This window comes from Salvelinus alpinus, chromosome 19 (genome assembly GCF_045679555.1).
Source record: "Salvelinus alpinus chromosome 19, SLU_Salpinus.1, whole genome shotgun sequence".
Lineage (NCBI taxonomy): Eukaryota > Metazoa > Chordata > Actinopteri > Salmoniformes > Salmonidae > Salvelinus > Salvelinus alpinus.
Window position 1 is genome coordinate 13,642,663 of NC_092104.1, and position 16,745 is coordinate 13,659,407.

Below are 16,745 nucleotides of genomic sequence, written 5' to 3' on the forward strand. Positions count from 1 at the left end.
AGGGAGACTAGATATCTACCACCCCACTACCACTATCAGATTAGAGCCATACAGGAGACTAGACATTTACCACCCCACCCCACTACCACTATCAGATTAGAGCCATAAAGGAGACTAGACATATATCACCCCACTACCAATATCAGATTAGAGCCATAAAGGAGACTAGACATCTACCACCCCACTACCACTATCAGATTAGAGCCATAAAGGAGACTAGACATCTACCACTATCAGATTAGAGCCATAAAGGAGACTAGACATCTACCACCCCACTACCACTATCAGATTAGAGCCATAAAGGAGACTAGACATCTACCACCCCACTACCACTATCAGATTAGAGCCATACAGGAGACTAGACATTTACCACTATCAGATTAGAGCCATAAAGGAGACTAGACATCTACCACCCCACTACCACTATCAGATTAGAGCCATAAAGGGGACTAGACATCTACCACCCCACTACCACTATCAGATTAGAGCCATAAAGGAGACTAGACATCTACCACCCCACTACTACTATCAGATTAGAGCCATAAGGGAGACTAGACATCTACCACCCCACTACTACTGTCAGATTAGAGCCATAAAGGACACTAGACATCGACCACCCCACTACCACTATCAGATTAGAGCCATAAGGGAGAAATCTACCACCCCACTACCACTACCAGATTAGAGCCATAAGGGAGACTAGACATCTACCACCCCACTACCACTATCAGATTAGAGCCATAAAGGAGACTAGACATCTACCACCCCAATACCACTATCAGATTAGAGCCATAAAGGAGACTAGACATCTATCACCCCACTACTACTATCAGATTAGAGCCATAAAGGAGACTAGACATCTATCACCCCACTACCACTATCAGATTAGAGCCATAAGGGAGACTAGATATCTACCACCCCACTACCACTATCAGATTAGAGCCATACAGGAGACTAGACATTTACCACTATCAGATTAGAGCCATAAAGGAGACTAGACATCTACCACCCCACTACCACTATCAGATTAGAGCCATAAAGGGGACTAGACATCTATCACCCCACTACCAATATCAGATTAGAGCCATAAAGGAGACTAGACATCTACCACCCCACTACCACTATCAGATTAGAGCCATAAAGGAGACTCGACATCTACCACTATCAGATTAGAGCCATAAAGGAGACTAGACATCTACCACCCCACTACCACTATCAGATTAGAGCCATAAAGGAGACTAGACATCTACCACCCCACTACTACTATCAGATTAGAGCCATAAGGGAGACTAGACATCTACCACCCCACTACTACTATCAGATTAGAGCCATAAAGGAGATTAGACATCTACCACCCCACTACCACTATCAGATTAGAGCCATAAAGGAGACTAGACATCTACCACCTCACTACCATTATCAGATTAGAGCCATAAAGGAGATTAGACATCTATCACCCCACTACCACTATCAGATTAGAGCCATAACGGAGACTAGATATCTACCACCCCACTTCCACTATCAGATTAGAGCCATACAGGAGACTAGACATCTACCACCCCATTACCACTATCAGATTAGAGCCATAAAGGAGACTAGACATCTACCACCACTACCACTATCAGATTAGAGTCATAAAGGAGACTAGACATCTACCACTATCAGATTAGAGCCATAAAGGAGACTAGACATCTACCACCCCACTAGTACTATCAGATTAGAGCCATAAAGGACACTAGACATCGACCACCCCACTACCACTATCATATTAGAGCCATAAGGGAGAAATCTACCACCCCACTACCACTACCACATTAGAGCCATAAGGGAGACTAGACATCTACCACCCCACTACCACTATCAGATTAGAGCCATAAAGGAGACTAGACATCTACCACCCCAATACCACTATCAGATTAGAGCCATAAAGGAGACTAGACATCTATCACCCCACTACTACTATCAGATTAGAGCCATAAAGGAGACTAGACATCTATCACCCCACTACCACTATCAGATTAGAGCCATAAGGGAGACTAGATATCTACCACCCCACTACCACTATCAGATTAGAGCCATACAGGAGACTAGACATTTACCACTATCAGATTAGAGCCATAAAGGAGACTAGACATCTACCACCTCACTACCATTATCAGATTAGAGCCATAAAGGAGATTAGACATCTATCACCCCACTACCACTATCAGATTAGAGCCATAACGGAGACTAGATATCTACCACCCCACTTCCACTATCAGATTAGAGCCATACAGGAGACTAGACATCTACCACCCCATTACCACTATCAGATTAGAGCCATAAAGGAGACTAGACATCTACCACCACTACCACTATCAGATTAGAGTCATAAAGGAGACTAGACATCTACCACTATCAGATTAGAGCCATAAAGGAGACTAGACATCTACCACCCCACTAGTACTATCAGATTAGAGCCATAAAGGACACTAGACATCGACCACCCCACTACCACTATCATATTAGAGCCATAAGGGAGAAATCTACCACCCCACTACCACTACCACATTAGAGCCATAAGGGAGACTAGACATCTACCACCCCACTACCACTATCAGATTAGAGCCATAAAGGAGACTAGACATCTACCACCCCACTACCACTATCAGATTAGAGCCATAAAGGAGACTAGACATCTATCACCCCACTACTACTATCAGATTAGAGCCATAAAGGAGACTAGACATCTATCACCCCACTACCACTATCAGATTAGAGCCATAAGGGAGACTAGATATCTACCACCCCACTACCACTATCAGATTAGAGCCATACAGGAGACTAGACATTTACCACTATCAGATTAGAGCCATAAAGGAGACTAGACATCTACCACCCCACTACCACTATCAGATTAGAGCCATAAAGGAGACTAGACATCTCTCACCCCACTACCACTATCAGATTAGAGCCATAAAGGAGACTAGACATCTACCACCCCACTACCACTATCAGATTAGAGCCATAAAGGAGACTCGACATCTACCACTATCAGATTAGAGCCATAAAGGAGACTAGACATCTACCACCCCACTACCACTATCAGATTAGAGCCATAAAGGAGACTAGACATCTACCACCCCACTACTACTATCAGATTAGAGCCATAAGGGAGACTAGACATCTACCACCCCACTACTACTGTCAGATTAGAGCCATAAAGGAGACTAGACATCTACCACCCCACTACCACTATCAGATTAGAGCCATAAAGGGAGAAATCTACCACCCCACTACCACTACCAGATTAGAGCCATAAGGGAGACTAGACATCTACCACCCCACTACCACTATCAGATTAGAGCCATAAAGGAGACTAGACATCTACCACCCCACTACCACTATCAGATTAGAGCCATAAAGGAGACTAGACATCTATCACCCCACTACCACTATCAGATGAGAGCCATAAAGGAGACTAGACATCTACCACCCCACTACCACTATCAGATTAGAGCCATAAAGGAGACTAGACATCTACCACCCCACTACCACTATCAGATTAGAGCCATAAAGGAGACTAGACATTTACCACTATCAGATTAGAGCCATAAAGGAGACTAGACATCTACCACCCCACTACCACTATCAGATTAGAGCCATAAAGGGGACTAGACATCTATCACCCCACTACCAATATCAGATTAGAGCCATAAAGGAGACTAGACATCTACCACCCCACTACCACTATCAGATTAGAGCCATAAAGGAGACTAGACATCTACCACCCCACTACCACTATCAGATTAGAGCCATAAAGGAGACTAGACATCTACCACCCCACTACTACTATCAGATTAGAGCCATAAGGGAGACTAGACATCTACCACCCCACTACTACTATCAGATTAGAGCCATAAAGGAGATTAGACATCTACCACCCCACTACCACTATCAGATTAGAGCCATAAAGGAGACTAGACATCTACCACCCCACTACCACTATCAGATTAGAGCCATAAAGGAGACTAGACATCTATCACCCCACTACCACTATCAGATTAGAGCCATAACGGAGACTAGATATCTACCACCCCACTACCACTATCAGATTAGAGCCATACAGGAGACTAGACATCTACCACCCCATTACCACTATCAGATTAGAGCCATAAAGGAGACTAGACATCTACCACCACTACCACTATCAGATTAGAGTCATAAAGGAGACTAGACATCTACCACTATCAGATTAGAGCCATAAAGGAGACTAGACATCTACCACCCCACTAGTACTATCAGATTAGAGCCATAAAGGACACTAGACATCGACCACCCCACTACCACTATCAGATTAGAGCCATAAGGGAGAAATCTACCACCCCACTACCACTACCAGATTAGAGCCATAAGGGAGACTAGACATCTACCACCCCACTACCACTATCAGATTAGAGCCATAAAGGAGACTAGACATCTACCACCCCAATACCACTATCAGATTAGAGCCATAAAGGAGACTAGACATCTATCACCCCACTACTACTATCAGATTAGAGCCATAAAGGAGACTAGACATCTATCACCCCACTACCACTATCAGATTAGAGCCATAAGGGAGACTAGATATCTACCACCCCACTACCACTATCAGATTAGAGCCATACAGGAGACTAGACATTTACCACTATCAGATTAGAGCCATAAAGGAGACTAGACATCTACCACCCCACTACCACTATCAGATTAGAGCCATAAAGGAGACTAGACATCTCTCACCCCACTACCACTATCAGATTAGAGCCATAAAGGAGACTAGACATCTACCACCCCACTACCACTATCAGATTAGAGCCATAAAGGAGACTAGACATCTACCACCCCACTACCACTATCAGATTAGAGCCATAAAGGACACTATCGACCACCCCACTACCACTACCACTACCACTACCACATCTACCACTATCAGATTAGAGCCATAAAGGAGACTCGACATCTACCACTATCAGATTAGAGCCATAAAGGAGACTAGACATCTACCACCCCACTACCACTATCAGATTAGAGCCATAAAGGAGACTAGACATCTACCACCCCACTACTACTATCAGATTAGAGCCATAAGGGAGACTAGACATCTACCACCCCACTACTACTGTCAGATTAGAGCCATAAAGGACACTAGACATCGACCACCCCACTACCACTATCAGATTAGTGCCATAAGGGAGAAATCTACCACCCCACTACCACTACCAGATTAGAGCCATAAGGGAGACTAGACATCTACCACCCCACTACCACTATCAGATTAGAGCCATAAAGGAGACTAGACATCTACCACCCCAATACCACTATCAGATTAGAGCCATAAAGGAGACTAGACATCTACCACCCCACTACCACTATCAGATTAGAGCCATACAGGAGACTAGACATTTACCACTATCAGATTAGAGCCATAAAGGAGACTAGACATCTACCACCCCACTACCACTATCAGATTAAACCATAAAGGGGATTAGACATCTATCACCCCACTACCAATATCAGATTAGAGCCATAAAGGAGACTAGTCATCTACCACCCCACTACCACTATCAGATTAGAGCCATAAAGGAGACTCGACATCTACCACTATCAGATTAGAGCCATAAAGGAGACTAGACATCTACCACCCCACTACCACTATCAGATTAGAGCCATAAAGGAGACTAGACATCTACCACCCCACTACTACTATCAGATTAGAGCCATAAGGGAGACTAGACATCTACCACCCCACTACTACTATCAGATTAGAGCCATAAAGGAGATTAGACATCTACCACCCCACTACCACTATCAGATTAGAGCCATAAAGGAGACTAGACATCTACCACCTCACTACCATTATCAGATTAGAGCCATAAAGGAGATTAGACATCTATCACCCCACTACCACTATCAGATTAGAGCCATAAAGGAGACTAGACATCTATCACCCCACTACCACTATCAGATTAGAGCCATAAGGGAGACTAGATATCTACCACCCCACTACCACTATCAGATTAGAGCCATACAGGAGACTAGACATTTACCACTATCAGATTAGAGCCATAAAGGAGACTAGACATCTACCACCCCACTACCACTATCAGATTAGAGCCATAAAGGGGACTAGACATCTCTCACCCCACTACCAATATCAGATTAGAGCCATAAAGGAGACTAGACATCTACCACCCCACTACCACTATCAGATTAGAGCCATAAAGGAGACTCGACATCTACCACTATCAGATTAGAGCCATAAAGGAGACTAGACATCTACCACCCCACTACCACTATCAGATTAGAGCCATAAAGGAGACTAGACATCTACCACCCCACTACTACTATCAGATTAGAGCCATAAGGGAGACTAGACATCTACCACCCCACTACTACTGTCAGATTAGAGACATAAAGGACACTAGACATCGACCACCCCACTACCACTATCAGATTAGTGCCATAAGGGAGAAATCTACCACCCCACTACCACTACCAGATTAGAGCCATAAGGGAGACTAGACATCTACCACCCCACTACCACTATCAGATTAGAGCCATAAAGGAGACTAGACATCTACCACCCCAATACCACTATCAGATTAGAGCCATAAAGGAGACTAGACATCTATCACCCCACTACTACTATCAGATTAGAGCCATAAAGGAGACTAGACATCTATCACCCCACTACCACTATCAGATTAGAGCCATAAGGGAGACTAGATATCTACCACCCCACTACCACTATCAGATTAGAGCCATACAGGAGACTAGACATTTACCACTATCAGATTAGAGCCATAAAGGAGACTAGACATCTACCACCCCACTACCACTATCAGATTAGAGCCATAAAGGGGACTAGACATCTATCACCCCACTACCAATATCAGATTAGAGCCATAAAGGAGACTAGACATCTACCACCCCACTACCACTATCAGATTAGAGCCATAAAGGAGACTCGACATCTACCACTATCAGATTAGAGCCATAAAGGAGACTAGACATCTACCACCCCACTACCACTATCAGATTAGAGCCATAAAGGAGACTAGACATCTACCACCCCACTACTACTATCAGATTAGAGCCATAAGGGAGACTAGACATCTACCACCCCACTACTACTATCAGATTAGAGCCATAAAGGAGATTAGACATCTACCACCCCACTACCACTATCAGATTAGAGCCATAAAGGAGACTAGACATCTACCACCTCACTACCATTATCAGATTAGAGCCATAAAGGAGATTAGACATCTATCACCCCACTACCACTATCAGATTAGAGCCATAACGGAGACTAGATATCTACCACCCCACTTCCACTATCAGATTAGAGCCATACAGGAGACTAGACATCTACCACCCCATTACCACTATCAGATTAGAGCCATAAAGGAGACTAGACATCTACCACCACTACCACTATCAGATTAGAGTCATAAAGGAGACTAGACATCTACCACTATCAGATTAGAGCCATAAAGGAGACTAGACATCTACCACCCCACTAGTACTATCAGATTAGAGCCATAAAGGACACTAGACATCGACCACCCCACTACCACTATCAGATTAGAGCCATAAGGGAGAAATCTACCACCCCACTACCACTACCAGATTAGAGCCATAAGGGAGACTAGACATCTACCACCCCACTACCACTATCAGATTAGAGCCATAAAGGAGACTAGACATCTACCACCCCAATACCACTATCAGATTAGAGCCATAAAGGAGACTAGACATCTATCACCCCACTACTACTATCAGATTAGAGCCATAAAGGAGACTAGACATCTATCACCCCACTACCACTATCAGATTAGAGCCATAAGGGAGACTAGATATCTACCACCCCACTACCACTATCAGATTAGAGCCATACAGGAGACTAGACATTTACCACTATCAGATTAGAGCCATAAAGGAGACTAGACATCTACCACCCCACTACCACTATCAGATTAGAGCCATAAAGGGGACTAGACATCTCTCACCCCACTACCAATATCAGATTAGAGCCATAAAGGAGACTAGACATCTACCACCCCACTACTACTATCAGATTAGAGCCATAAGGGAGACTAGACATCTACCACCCCACTACCACTATCAGATTAGAGCCATAAAGGAGACTAGACATCTACCACCCCACTACCACTATAAGATTAAAGCCATAAAGGAGACTCGACATCTACCACTATCAGATTAGAGCCATAAAGGAGACTAGACATCTATCACCCCACTACCACTATCAGATTAGAGCCATAAAGGAGACTAGACATCTACCACCCCACTACTACTATCAGATTAGAGCCATAAGGGAGACTAGACATCTACCACCCCACTACTACTGTCAGATTAGAGCCATAAAGGACACTAGACATCGACCACCCCACTACCACTATCAGATTAGTGCCATAAGGGAGAAATCTACCACCCCACTACCACTACCAGATTAGAGCCATAAGGGAGACTAGACATCTACCACCCCACTACCACTATCAGATTAGAGCCATAAAGGAGACTAGACATCTACCACCCCAATACCACTATCAGATTAGAGCCATAAAGGAGACTAGACATCTACCACCCCACTACCACTATCAGATTAGAGCCATACAGGAGACTAGACATTTACCACTATCAGATTAGAGCCATAAAGGAGACTAGACATCTACCACCCCACTACCACTATCAGATTAAACCATAAAGGGGACTAGACATCTATCACCCCACTACCAATATCAGATTAGAGCCATAAAGGAGACTAGTCATCTACCACCCCACTACCACTATCAGATTAGAGCCATAAAGGAGACTCGACATCTACCACTATCAGATTAGAGCCATAAAGGAGACTAGACATCTACCACCCCACTACCACTATCAGATTAGAGCCATAAAGGAGACTAGACATCTACCACCCCACTACTACTATCAGATTAGAGCCATAAGGGAGACTAGACATCTACCACCCCACTACTACTATCAGATTAGAGCCATAAAGGAGATTAGACATCTACCACCCCACTACCACTATCAGATTAGAGCCATAAAGGAGACTAGACATCTACCACCTCACTACCATTATCAGATTAGAGCCATAAAGGAGATTAGACATCTATCACCCCACTACCACTATCAGATTAGAGCCATAACGGAGACTAGATATCTACCACCCCACTTCCACTATCAGATTAGAGCCATACAGGAGACTAGACATCTACCACCCCATTACCACTATCAGATTAGAGCCATAAAGGAGACTAGACATCTACCACCACTACCACTATCAGATTAGAGTCATAAAGGAGACTAGACATCTACCACTATCAGATTAGAGCCATAAAGGAGACTAGACATCTACCAACCCACTAGTACTATCAGATTAGAGCCATAAAGGACACTAGACATCGACCACCCCACTACCACTATCAGATTAGAGCCATAAGGGAGAAATCTACCACCCCACTACCACTACCAGATTAGAGCCATAAGGGAGGCTAGACATCTACCACCCCACTACCACTATCAGATTAGAGCCATAAAGGAGACTAGACATCTACCACCCCACTACCACTATCAGATTAGAGCCATAAAGGCGACTAGACATCTATCACCCCACTACTACTATCAGATTAGAGCCATAAAGGAGACTAGACATCTATCACCCCACTACCACTATCAGATTAGAGCCATAAGGGAGACTAGATATCTACCACCCCACTACCACTATCAGATTAGAGCCATACAGGAGACTAGACATTTACCACTATCAGATTAGAGCCATAAAGGAGACTAGACATCTACCACCCCACTACCACTATCAGATTAGAGCCATAAAGGGGACTAGACATCTCTCACCCCACTACCAATATCAGATTAGAGCCATAAAGGAGACTAGACATCTACCACCACTACCACTATCAGATTAGAGTCATAAAGGAGACTAGACATCTACCACTATCAGATTAGAGCCATAAAGGAGACTAGACATCTACCACCCCACTAGTACTATCAGATTAGAGCCATAAAGGACACTAGACATCTACCACCCCACTACCATTATCAGATTAGAGCCATAAAGGAGACTAAACATCTACCACCCCACTACCACTATCAGATTAGAGCCATAAAGGAGATTAGACATCTACCACCCCATTACCACTATCAGATTAGAGCCATAAGGGAGACTAGACATCTACCACCCCACTAGTACTATCAGATTAGAGCCATAAAGGACACTAGACATCGACCACCCTACTACCACTATCAGATTAGAGCCATAAAGGAGACTAGACATCTACCACCGTACTACCACTATCAGATTAGAGCCATAAAGGAGACTAGACATCTACCACCCCAATACCACTATCAGATTAGAGCCGTAAGGGAGATATCTAAGACCCCACTACCACTATCAGATTAGAGCCATAAGGGAGACTAGACATCTACCACCCCACTACCACTATCAAATTAGAGCCATAAAGGAGACTAGACATCTACCACCCCACTACCACTATCAGATTAGAGCCATAAAGGAGACTAGACATCTGCCATCCCACTACCACAGTCAGATTAAAGCCATAAAGGAGAAATCTACCACCCCACTACCACTATCAGATTAGAGCCATAATGGAGACTAGACATCTAACACCCCACTACCATTATCTGATGAGAGCCATAAGGGAGACTAGATATCTACCAACCCACTACCACTATCAGATTAGAGCCATAAGGGAGACTAGACATCTACCACCCCACTACCACTATCAGATTAGAGCCATAAAGGAGACTAGACATCTACCCCCCCATTACCACTATCAGATTAGAGCCATAAAGGAGACTAGACATCTACCACCCCACTACCACTATCAGTGTAGAGCCATAAAAGAGACTAGACATCTACCACTATCAGATTAGAGCCATAAAAGAGACTAGACATCTACCACCGCACTACTACTATCAGATTAGTGCCATAAGGGAGACTAGACATCTACCACCCCATTTCCACTATCAGATTAGAGCCATAAAGGAGACTAGACATCTACCACCCCACTACTACTATCTGATTAGAGCCATAAGGGAGACTAGACATCTACCACCCCACTAGTACTATCAGATTAGAGCCATAAAGGACACTAGACATCTACCACCCCACTACTACTATCAGATTAGAGCCATAAGGGAGACTAGACATCTACCACCCCACTAGTACTATCAGATTAGAGCCATAAAGGACACTAGACATCGACCACCCTACTACCACTATCAGATTAGAGCCATAAAGGAGACTAGACATCTACCACCGTACTACCACTATAAAATTAGAGCCATAAAGGAGACTAGACATCTACCACCCCAATACCACTATCAGATTAGAGCCGTAAGGGAGATATCTAAGACCCCACTACCACTATCAGATTAGAGCCATAAGGGAGACTAGACATCTACCACCCCACTACCACTATCAAATTAGAGCCATAAAGGAGACTAGACATCTACCACCCCACTACCACTAACAGATTAGAGCCATAAAGGAGACTAGACATCTACCATCCCACTACCACAGTCAGATTAAAGCCATAAAGTAGAAATCTACCACCCCACTACCACTATCAGATTAGAGCCATAATGGAGACTAGACATCTACCACCCCACTACCATTATCTGATGAGAGCCATAAGGGAGACTAGATATCTACCACCCCACTACCACTATCAGATTAGAGCCATAAAGGAGACTAGACAAATCAAATCAAATCAAATTTATTAGTCACATACACATGGTTAGCAGATGTTAATGCGAGTGTAGCGAAATGCTTGTGCTTCTAGTTCCGACAATGCAGTAATAACCAACAAGTAATCTAACCTAACAATTCCACAACTACTACCTTATACACACACACAAGTGTAAAGGGATAAAGAATATGTACATAAAGATATATGAATGAGTGGTGGTACAGAACGGCATGGCAAGATGCAGTAGATGGTATAGAGTACGGTATATACATATGAGATGAGTACTGTAGGGTATGTAAACATAAAGTGGCATAGTTTAAAGTGGCTAGTGGTACATGTATTACATAAAGATGGCAAGATGCAGTAGATGATATAGAGTACAGTATATACATATGAGATGGGTAATGTAGGGTATGTAAACATTATATTAAGTGGCATTGTTTAAAGTGGCTAGTGGTACATTTTTACATAATTTCCATCAATTCCCATTTTTAAAGTGGCTGGAGTTGAGTCAGTATGTTGGCAGCGGCCGCTAAATGTTAGTGGTGGCTGTTTAACAGTCTGATGGCCTTGAGATAGAAGCTGTTTTTCAGTCTCTCGGTCCCTGCTTTGATGCACCTGTACTGACCTCGCCTTCTGGATGATAGCGGGGTGAACAGGCAGTGGCTTGGGTGGTTGTTGTCCTTGATGATCTTTATGGCCTTCCTGTGACATCGGGTGGTGTAGGTGTCCTGGAGGGCAGGTAGTTTGCCCCCGGTGGTGCGTTCTGCAGACCTCACTACCCTCTGGAGAGCCTTACGGTTGTGGGCGGAGCAGTTGCCGTACCAGGCGGTGATACAGCCCGACAGGATGCTCTCGATTGTGCATCTGTAGAAGTTTGTGAGTGCTTTTGGTGACAAGCCGAATTTCTTCAGCCTCCTGAGGTTGAAGAGGCGCTGCTGCGCCTTCTTCACAACGCTGTCTGTGTGGGTGGACCAATTCAGTTTGTCCGTGATGTGTACACCGAGGAACTTAAAACTTTCCACCTTCTCCACTACTGACCCGTCGATGTGGATAGGGGGGTGCTCCCTCTGCTGTTTCCTGAAGTCCACAATCATCTCCTTTGTTTTGTTGACGTTGAGTGTGAGGTTATTTTCCTGACACCACACTCCGAGGGCCCTCACCTCCTCCCTGTAGGCCGTCTCGTCGTTGTTGGTAATCAAGCCTACCACTGTAGTGTCATCCGCAAACTTGATGATTGAGTTGGAGGCGTGCATGGCCACGCAGTCGTGGGTGAACAGGGAGTACAGGAGAGGGCTCAGAACGCACCCTTGTGGGGCCCCAGTGTTGAGGATCAGCGGGGTGGAGATGTTGTTACCTACCCTCACCACCTGGGGGCGGCCCGTCAGGAAGTCCAGGACCCAGTTGCACAGGGCGGGGTCGAGACCCAGGGTCTCGAGCTTGATGACGAGTTTGGAGGGTACTATGGTGTTAAATGCTGAGCTGTAATCGATGAACAGCATTCTCACATGGGTATTCCTCTTGTCCAGATGGGTTAGGGCAGTGTGCAGTGTGGTTGCGATTGCGTCGTCTGTGGACCTATTGGTTCGGTAAGCAAATTGGAGTGGGTCTAGGGTGTCCGGTAGGGTGGAGGTGATATGGTCCTTGACTAGTCTCTCAAAGCACTTCATGATGACGGAAGTGAGTGCTACGGGGCGGTAGTCGTTTAGCTCAGTTACCTTAGCTTTCTTGGGAACAGACATCTACCACCCCATTACCACTATCAGATTAGAGCCATAAAGGAGACTAGACATCTACCACCCCACTACCACTATCAGATTAGAGCCATAAAGGAGACTAGACATCTACCACCCCACTACCACTATCAGATTAGAGCCATAAAGGAGACTAGACATCTACCACCCCACTACCACTATCAGATTAGAGCCATAAAGGAGACTAGACATCTACCACCCCACTACCACTATCAGATCAGAGCCATAAAGGAGACTAAACATCTATCATCCCACTACCACTATCAGATTAGAGCCATAAAGGAGACTAGACACCTACCACCCCACTACCACTATCAGATTAGAGCCATAAAGGAGACTAGACATCTACCACCTCACTACCACTATCAGATAAGAGCCATAAAGGAGACTAGACATCTACCACCCCACTACTACTATCAGATTAGAGCCATAAGGGAGACTAGACATCTACCACCCCACTAGTACTATCAGATTAGAGCCATAAAGGACACTAGACATCGACCACCCTACTACCACTATCAGATTAGAGCCATAAAGGAGACTAGACATCTACCACCGTACTACCACTATCAGATTAGAGCCATAAAGGAGACTAGACATCTACCACCCCAATACCACTATCAGATTAGAACCGTAAGGGAGAAATCTAAGACCCCACTACCACTACCAGATTAGAGCCATAAGGGAGACTAGACATCTACCACCCCACTACCACTATCAAATTAGAGCCATAAAGGAGACTAGACATCTACCACCCCACTACCACTATCAGATTAGAGCCATAAAGGAGACTAGACATATACCATCCCACTACCACTATCAGATTAAAGCTATAAAGGAGAAATCTACCACCCCACTACCACTATCAGATTAGAGCCATAATGGAGACTAGACATCTACCACCCCATTACCACTATCAGATTAGAGCCATAAAGGAGACTAGACATCTACCACCCCACTACCACTATCAGAATAGAGCCATAAAGGAGACTAGACATCTACCACTATCAGATTAGAGCCATAAAGGAGACTAGACATCTACCACCATACTAGTACTATCAGATTAGAGCCATAAAGGACACTAGACATCGACCACCCCACTACCACTATCAGATTAGAGCCATAAAGGAGACTAGACATCTACCACCCCACTACCACTATCAGATTAGAACCATAAAGGAGACTAGACATCTACCACTATCAGATTAGAGCCATAAGGAGACTAGACATCTACCACCCCACTACCACTATCAAATTAGAGCCATAAAGGACACTAGACATCGACCACCCCACTACCACTATCAGATTAGAGCCATAAAGGAGACTAGACATCTACCACCCCACTACCACTATCAGATTAGAACCATAAAGGAGACTAGACATCTACCACTATCAGATTAGAGCCATAAGGAGACTAGACATCTACCACCCCACTACCACTATCAAATTAGAGCCATAAAGGAGACTAGACATCTATCACCCCATGACCACTATCAGATTAGAGCCATACGGGAGAAATCTATCACCCCACTACCACTACCAGATTAGAGCCATAAGGGAGACTAGACATCTACCACCCCAGTACCACTATCAGATTAGAGCCATAAAGAAGATTAGACATCTACCACCCCACACCCACTATCAGATTAGAGCCGTAAGGGAGAAATCTAAGAACCCACTACCACTACCAGATTAGAGCCATAAGGGAGACTAGACATCTACCACCCCACTACCACTATCAAATTAGAGCCATAAAGGAGACTAGACATCTACCACCCCACTACCACTATCAGATCAGAGCCATAAAGGAGACTAAACATCTATCATCCCACTACCACTATCAGATTAGAGCCATAAAGGAGACTAGACACCTACCACCCCACTACCACTATCAGATTAGAGCCATAAAGGAGACTAGACATCTACCACCATACTAGTACTATCAGATTAGAGCCATAAAGGACACTAGACATCGACCACCCCACTACCACTATCAGATTAGAGCCATAAAGGAGACTAGACATCTACCACCGTACTACCACTATCAGATTAGAGCCATAAAGGAGACTAGACATCTACCACCCCACTACCACTATCAGATTTGAACCATAAAGGAGACTAGACATCTACCACTATCAGATTAGAGCCATAAGGAGACTAGACATCTACCACCCCACTACCACTATCAAATTAGAGCCATAAAGGAGACTAGACATCTACCACCCCACTACCACTATCAGATTAGAGCCATAAAGGAGACTAGACATCTACCATCCCACTACCACTATCAGATTAGAGCCATAAAGGAGACTAGACATCTACCACCCCACTACCACTATCAGATTAGAACCAAAAAGGAGACTAGAGATCTATCACCCCATGACCACTATCAGATTAGAGCCATACGGGAGAAATCTATCACCCCACTACCACTACCAGATTAGAGCCATAAGGGAGACTAGACATCTACCACCCCAGTACCACTATCAGATTAGAGCCATAAAGAAGATTAGACATCTACCACCCCACACCCACTATCAGATTAGAGCCGTAAGGGAGAAATCTAAGAACCCACTACCACTACCAGATTAGAGCCATAAGGGAGACTAGACATCTACCACCCCACTACCACTATCAAATTAGAGCCATAAAGGAGACTAGACATCTACCACCCCACTACCACTATCAGATCAGAGCCATAAAGGAGACTAGACATCAACCACCACAAAACCACTATCAGATTAGAGCCATAAAGGAGACTAGACACCTACCACCCCACTACCACTATCAGATTAGAGCCATAAAGGAGACTAGACATCTACCACCCCACTACCACTATCAGATTAGAGCCATAAAGGACACTAGACATCGACCACCCCACTACCACTATCAGATTAGAGCCATAAAGGAGACTAGACATCTACCACCGTACTACCACTATCAGATTAGAGCCATAAAGGAGACTAGACATCTACCACCCCACTACCACTATCAGATTAGAACCATAAAGGAGACTAGACATCTACCACTATCAGATTAGAGCCATAAGGAGACTAGACATCTACCACCCCACTACCACTATCAAATTAGAGCCATAAAGGAGACTAGACATCTACCACCCCACTACCACTATCAGATTAGAGCCATAAAGGAGACTAGACATCTACCATCCCACTACCACTATCAGATTAGAGCCATAAAGGAGACTAGA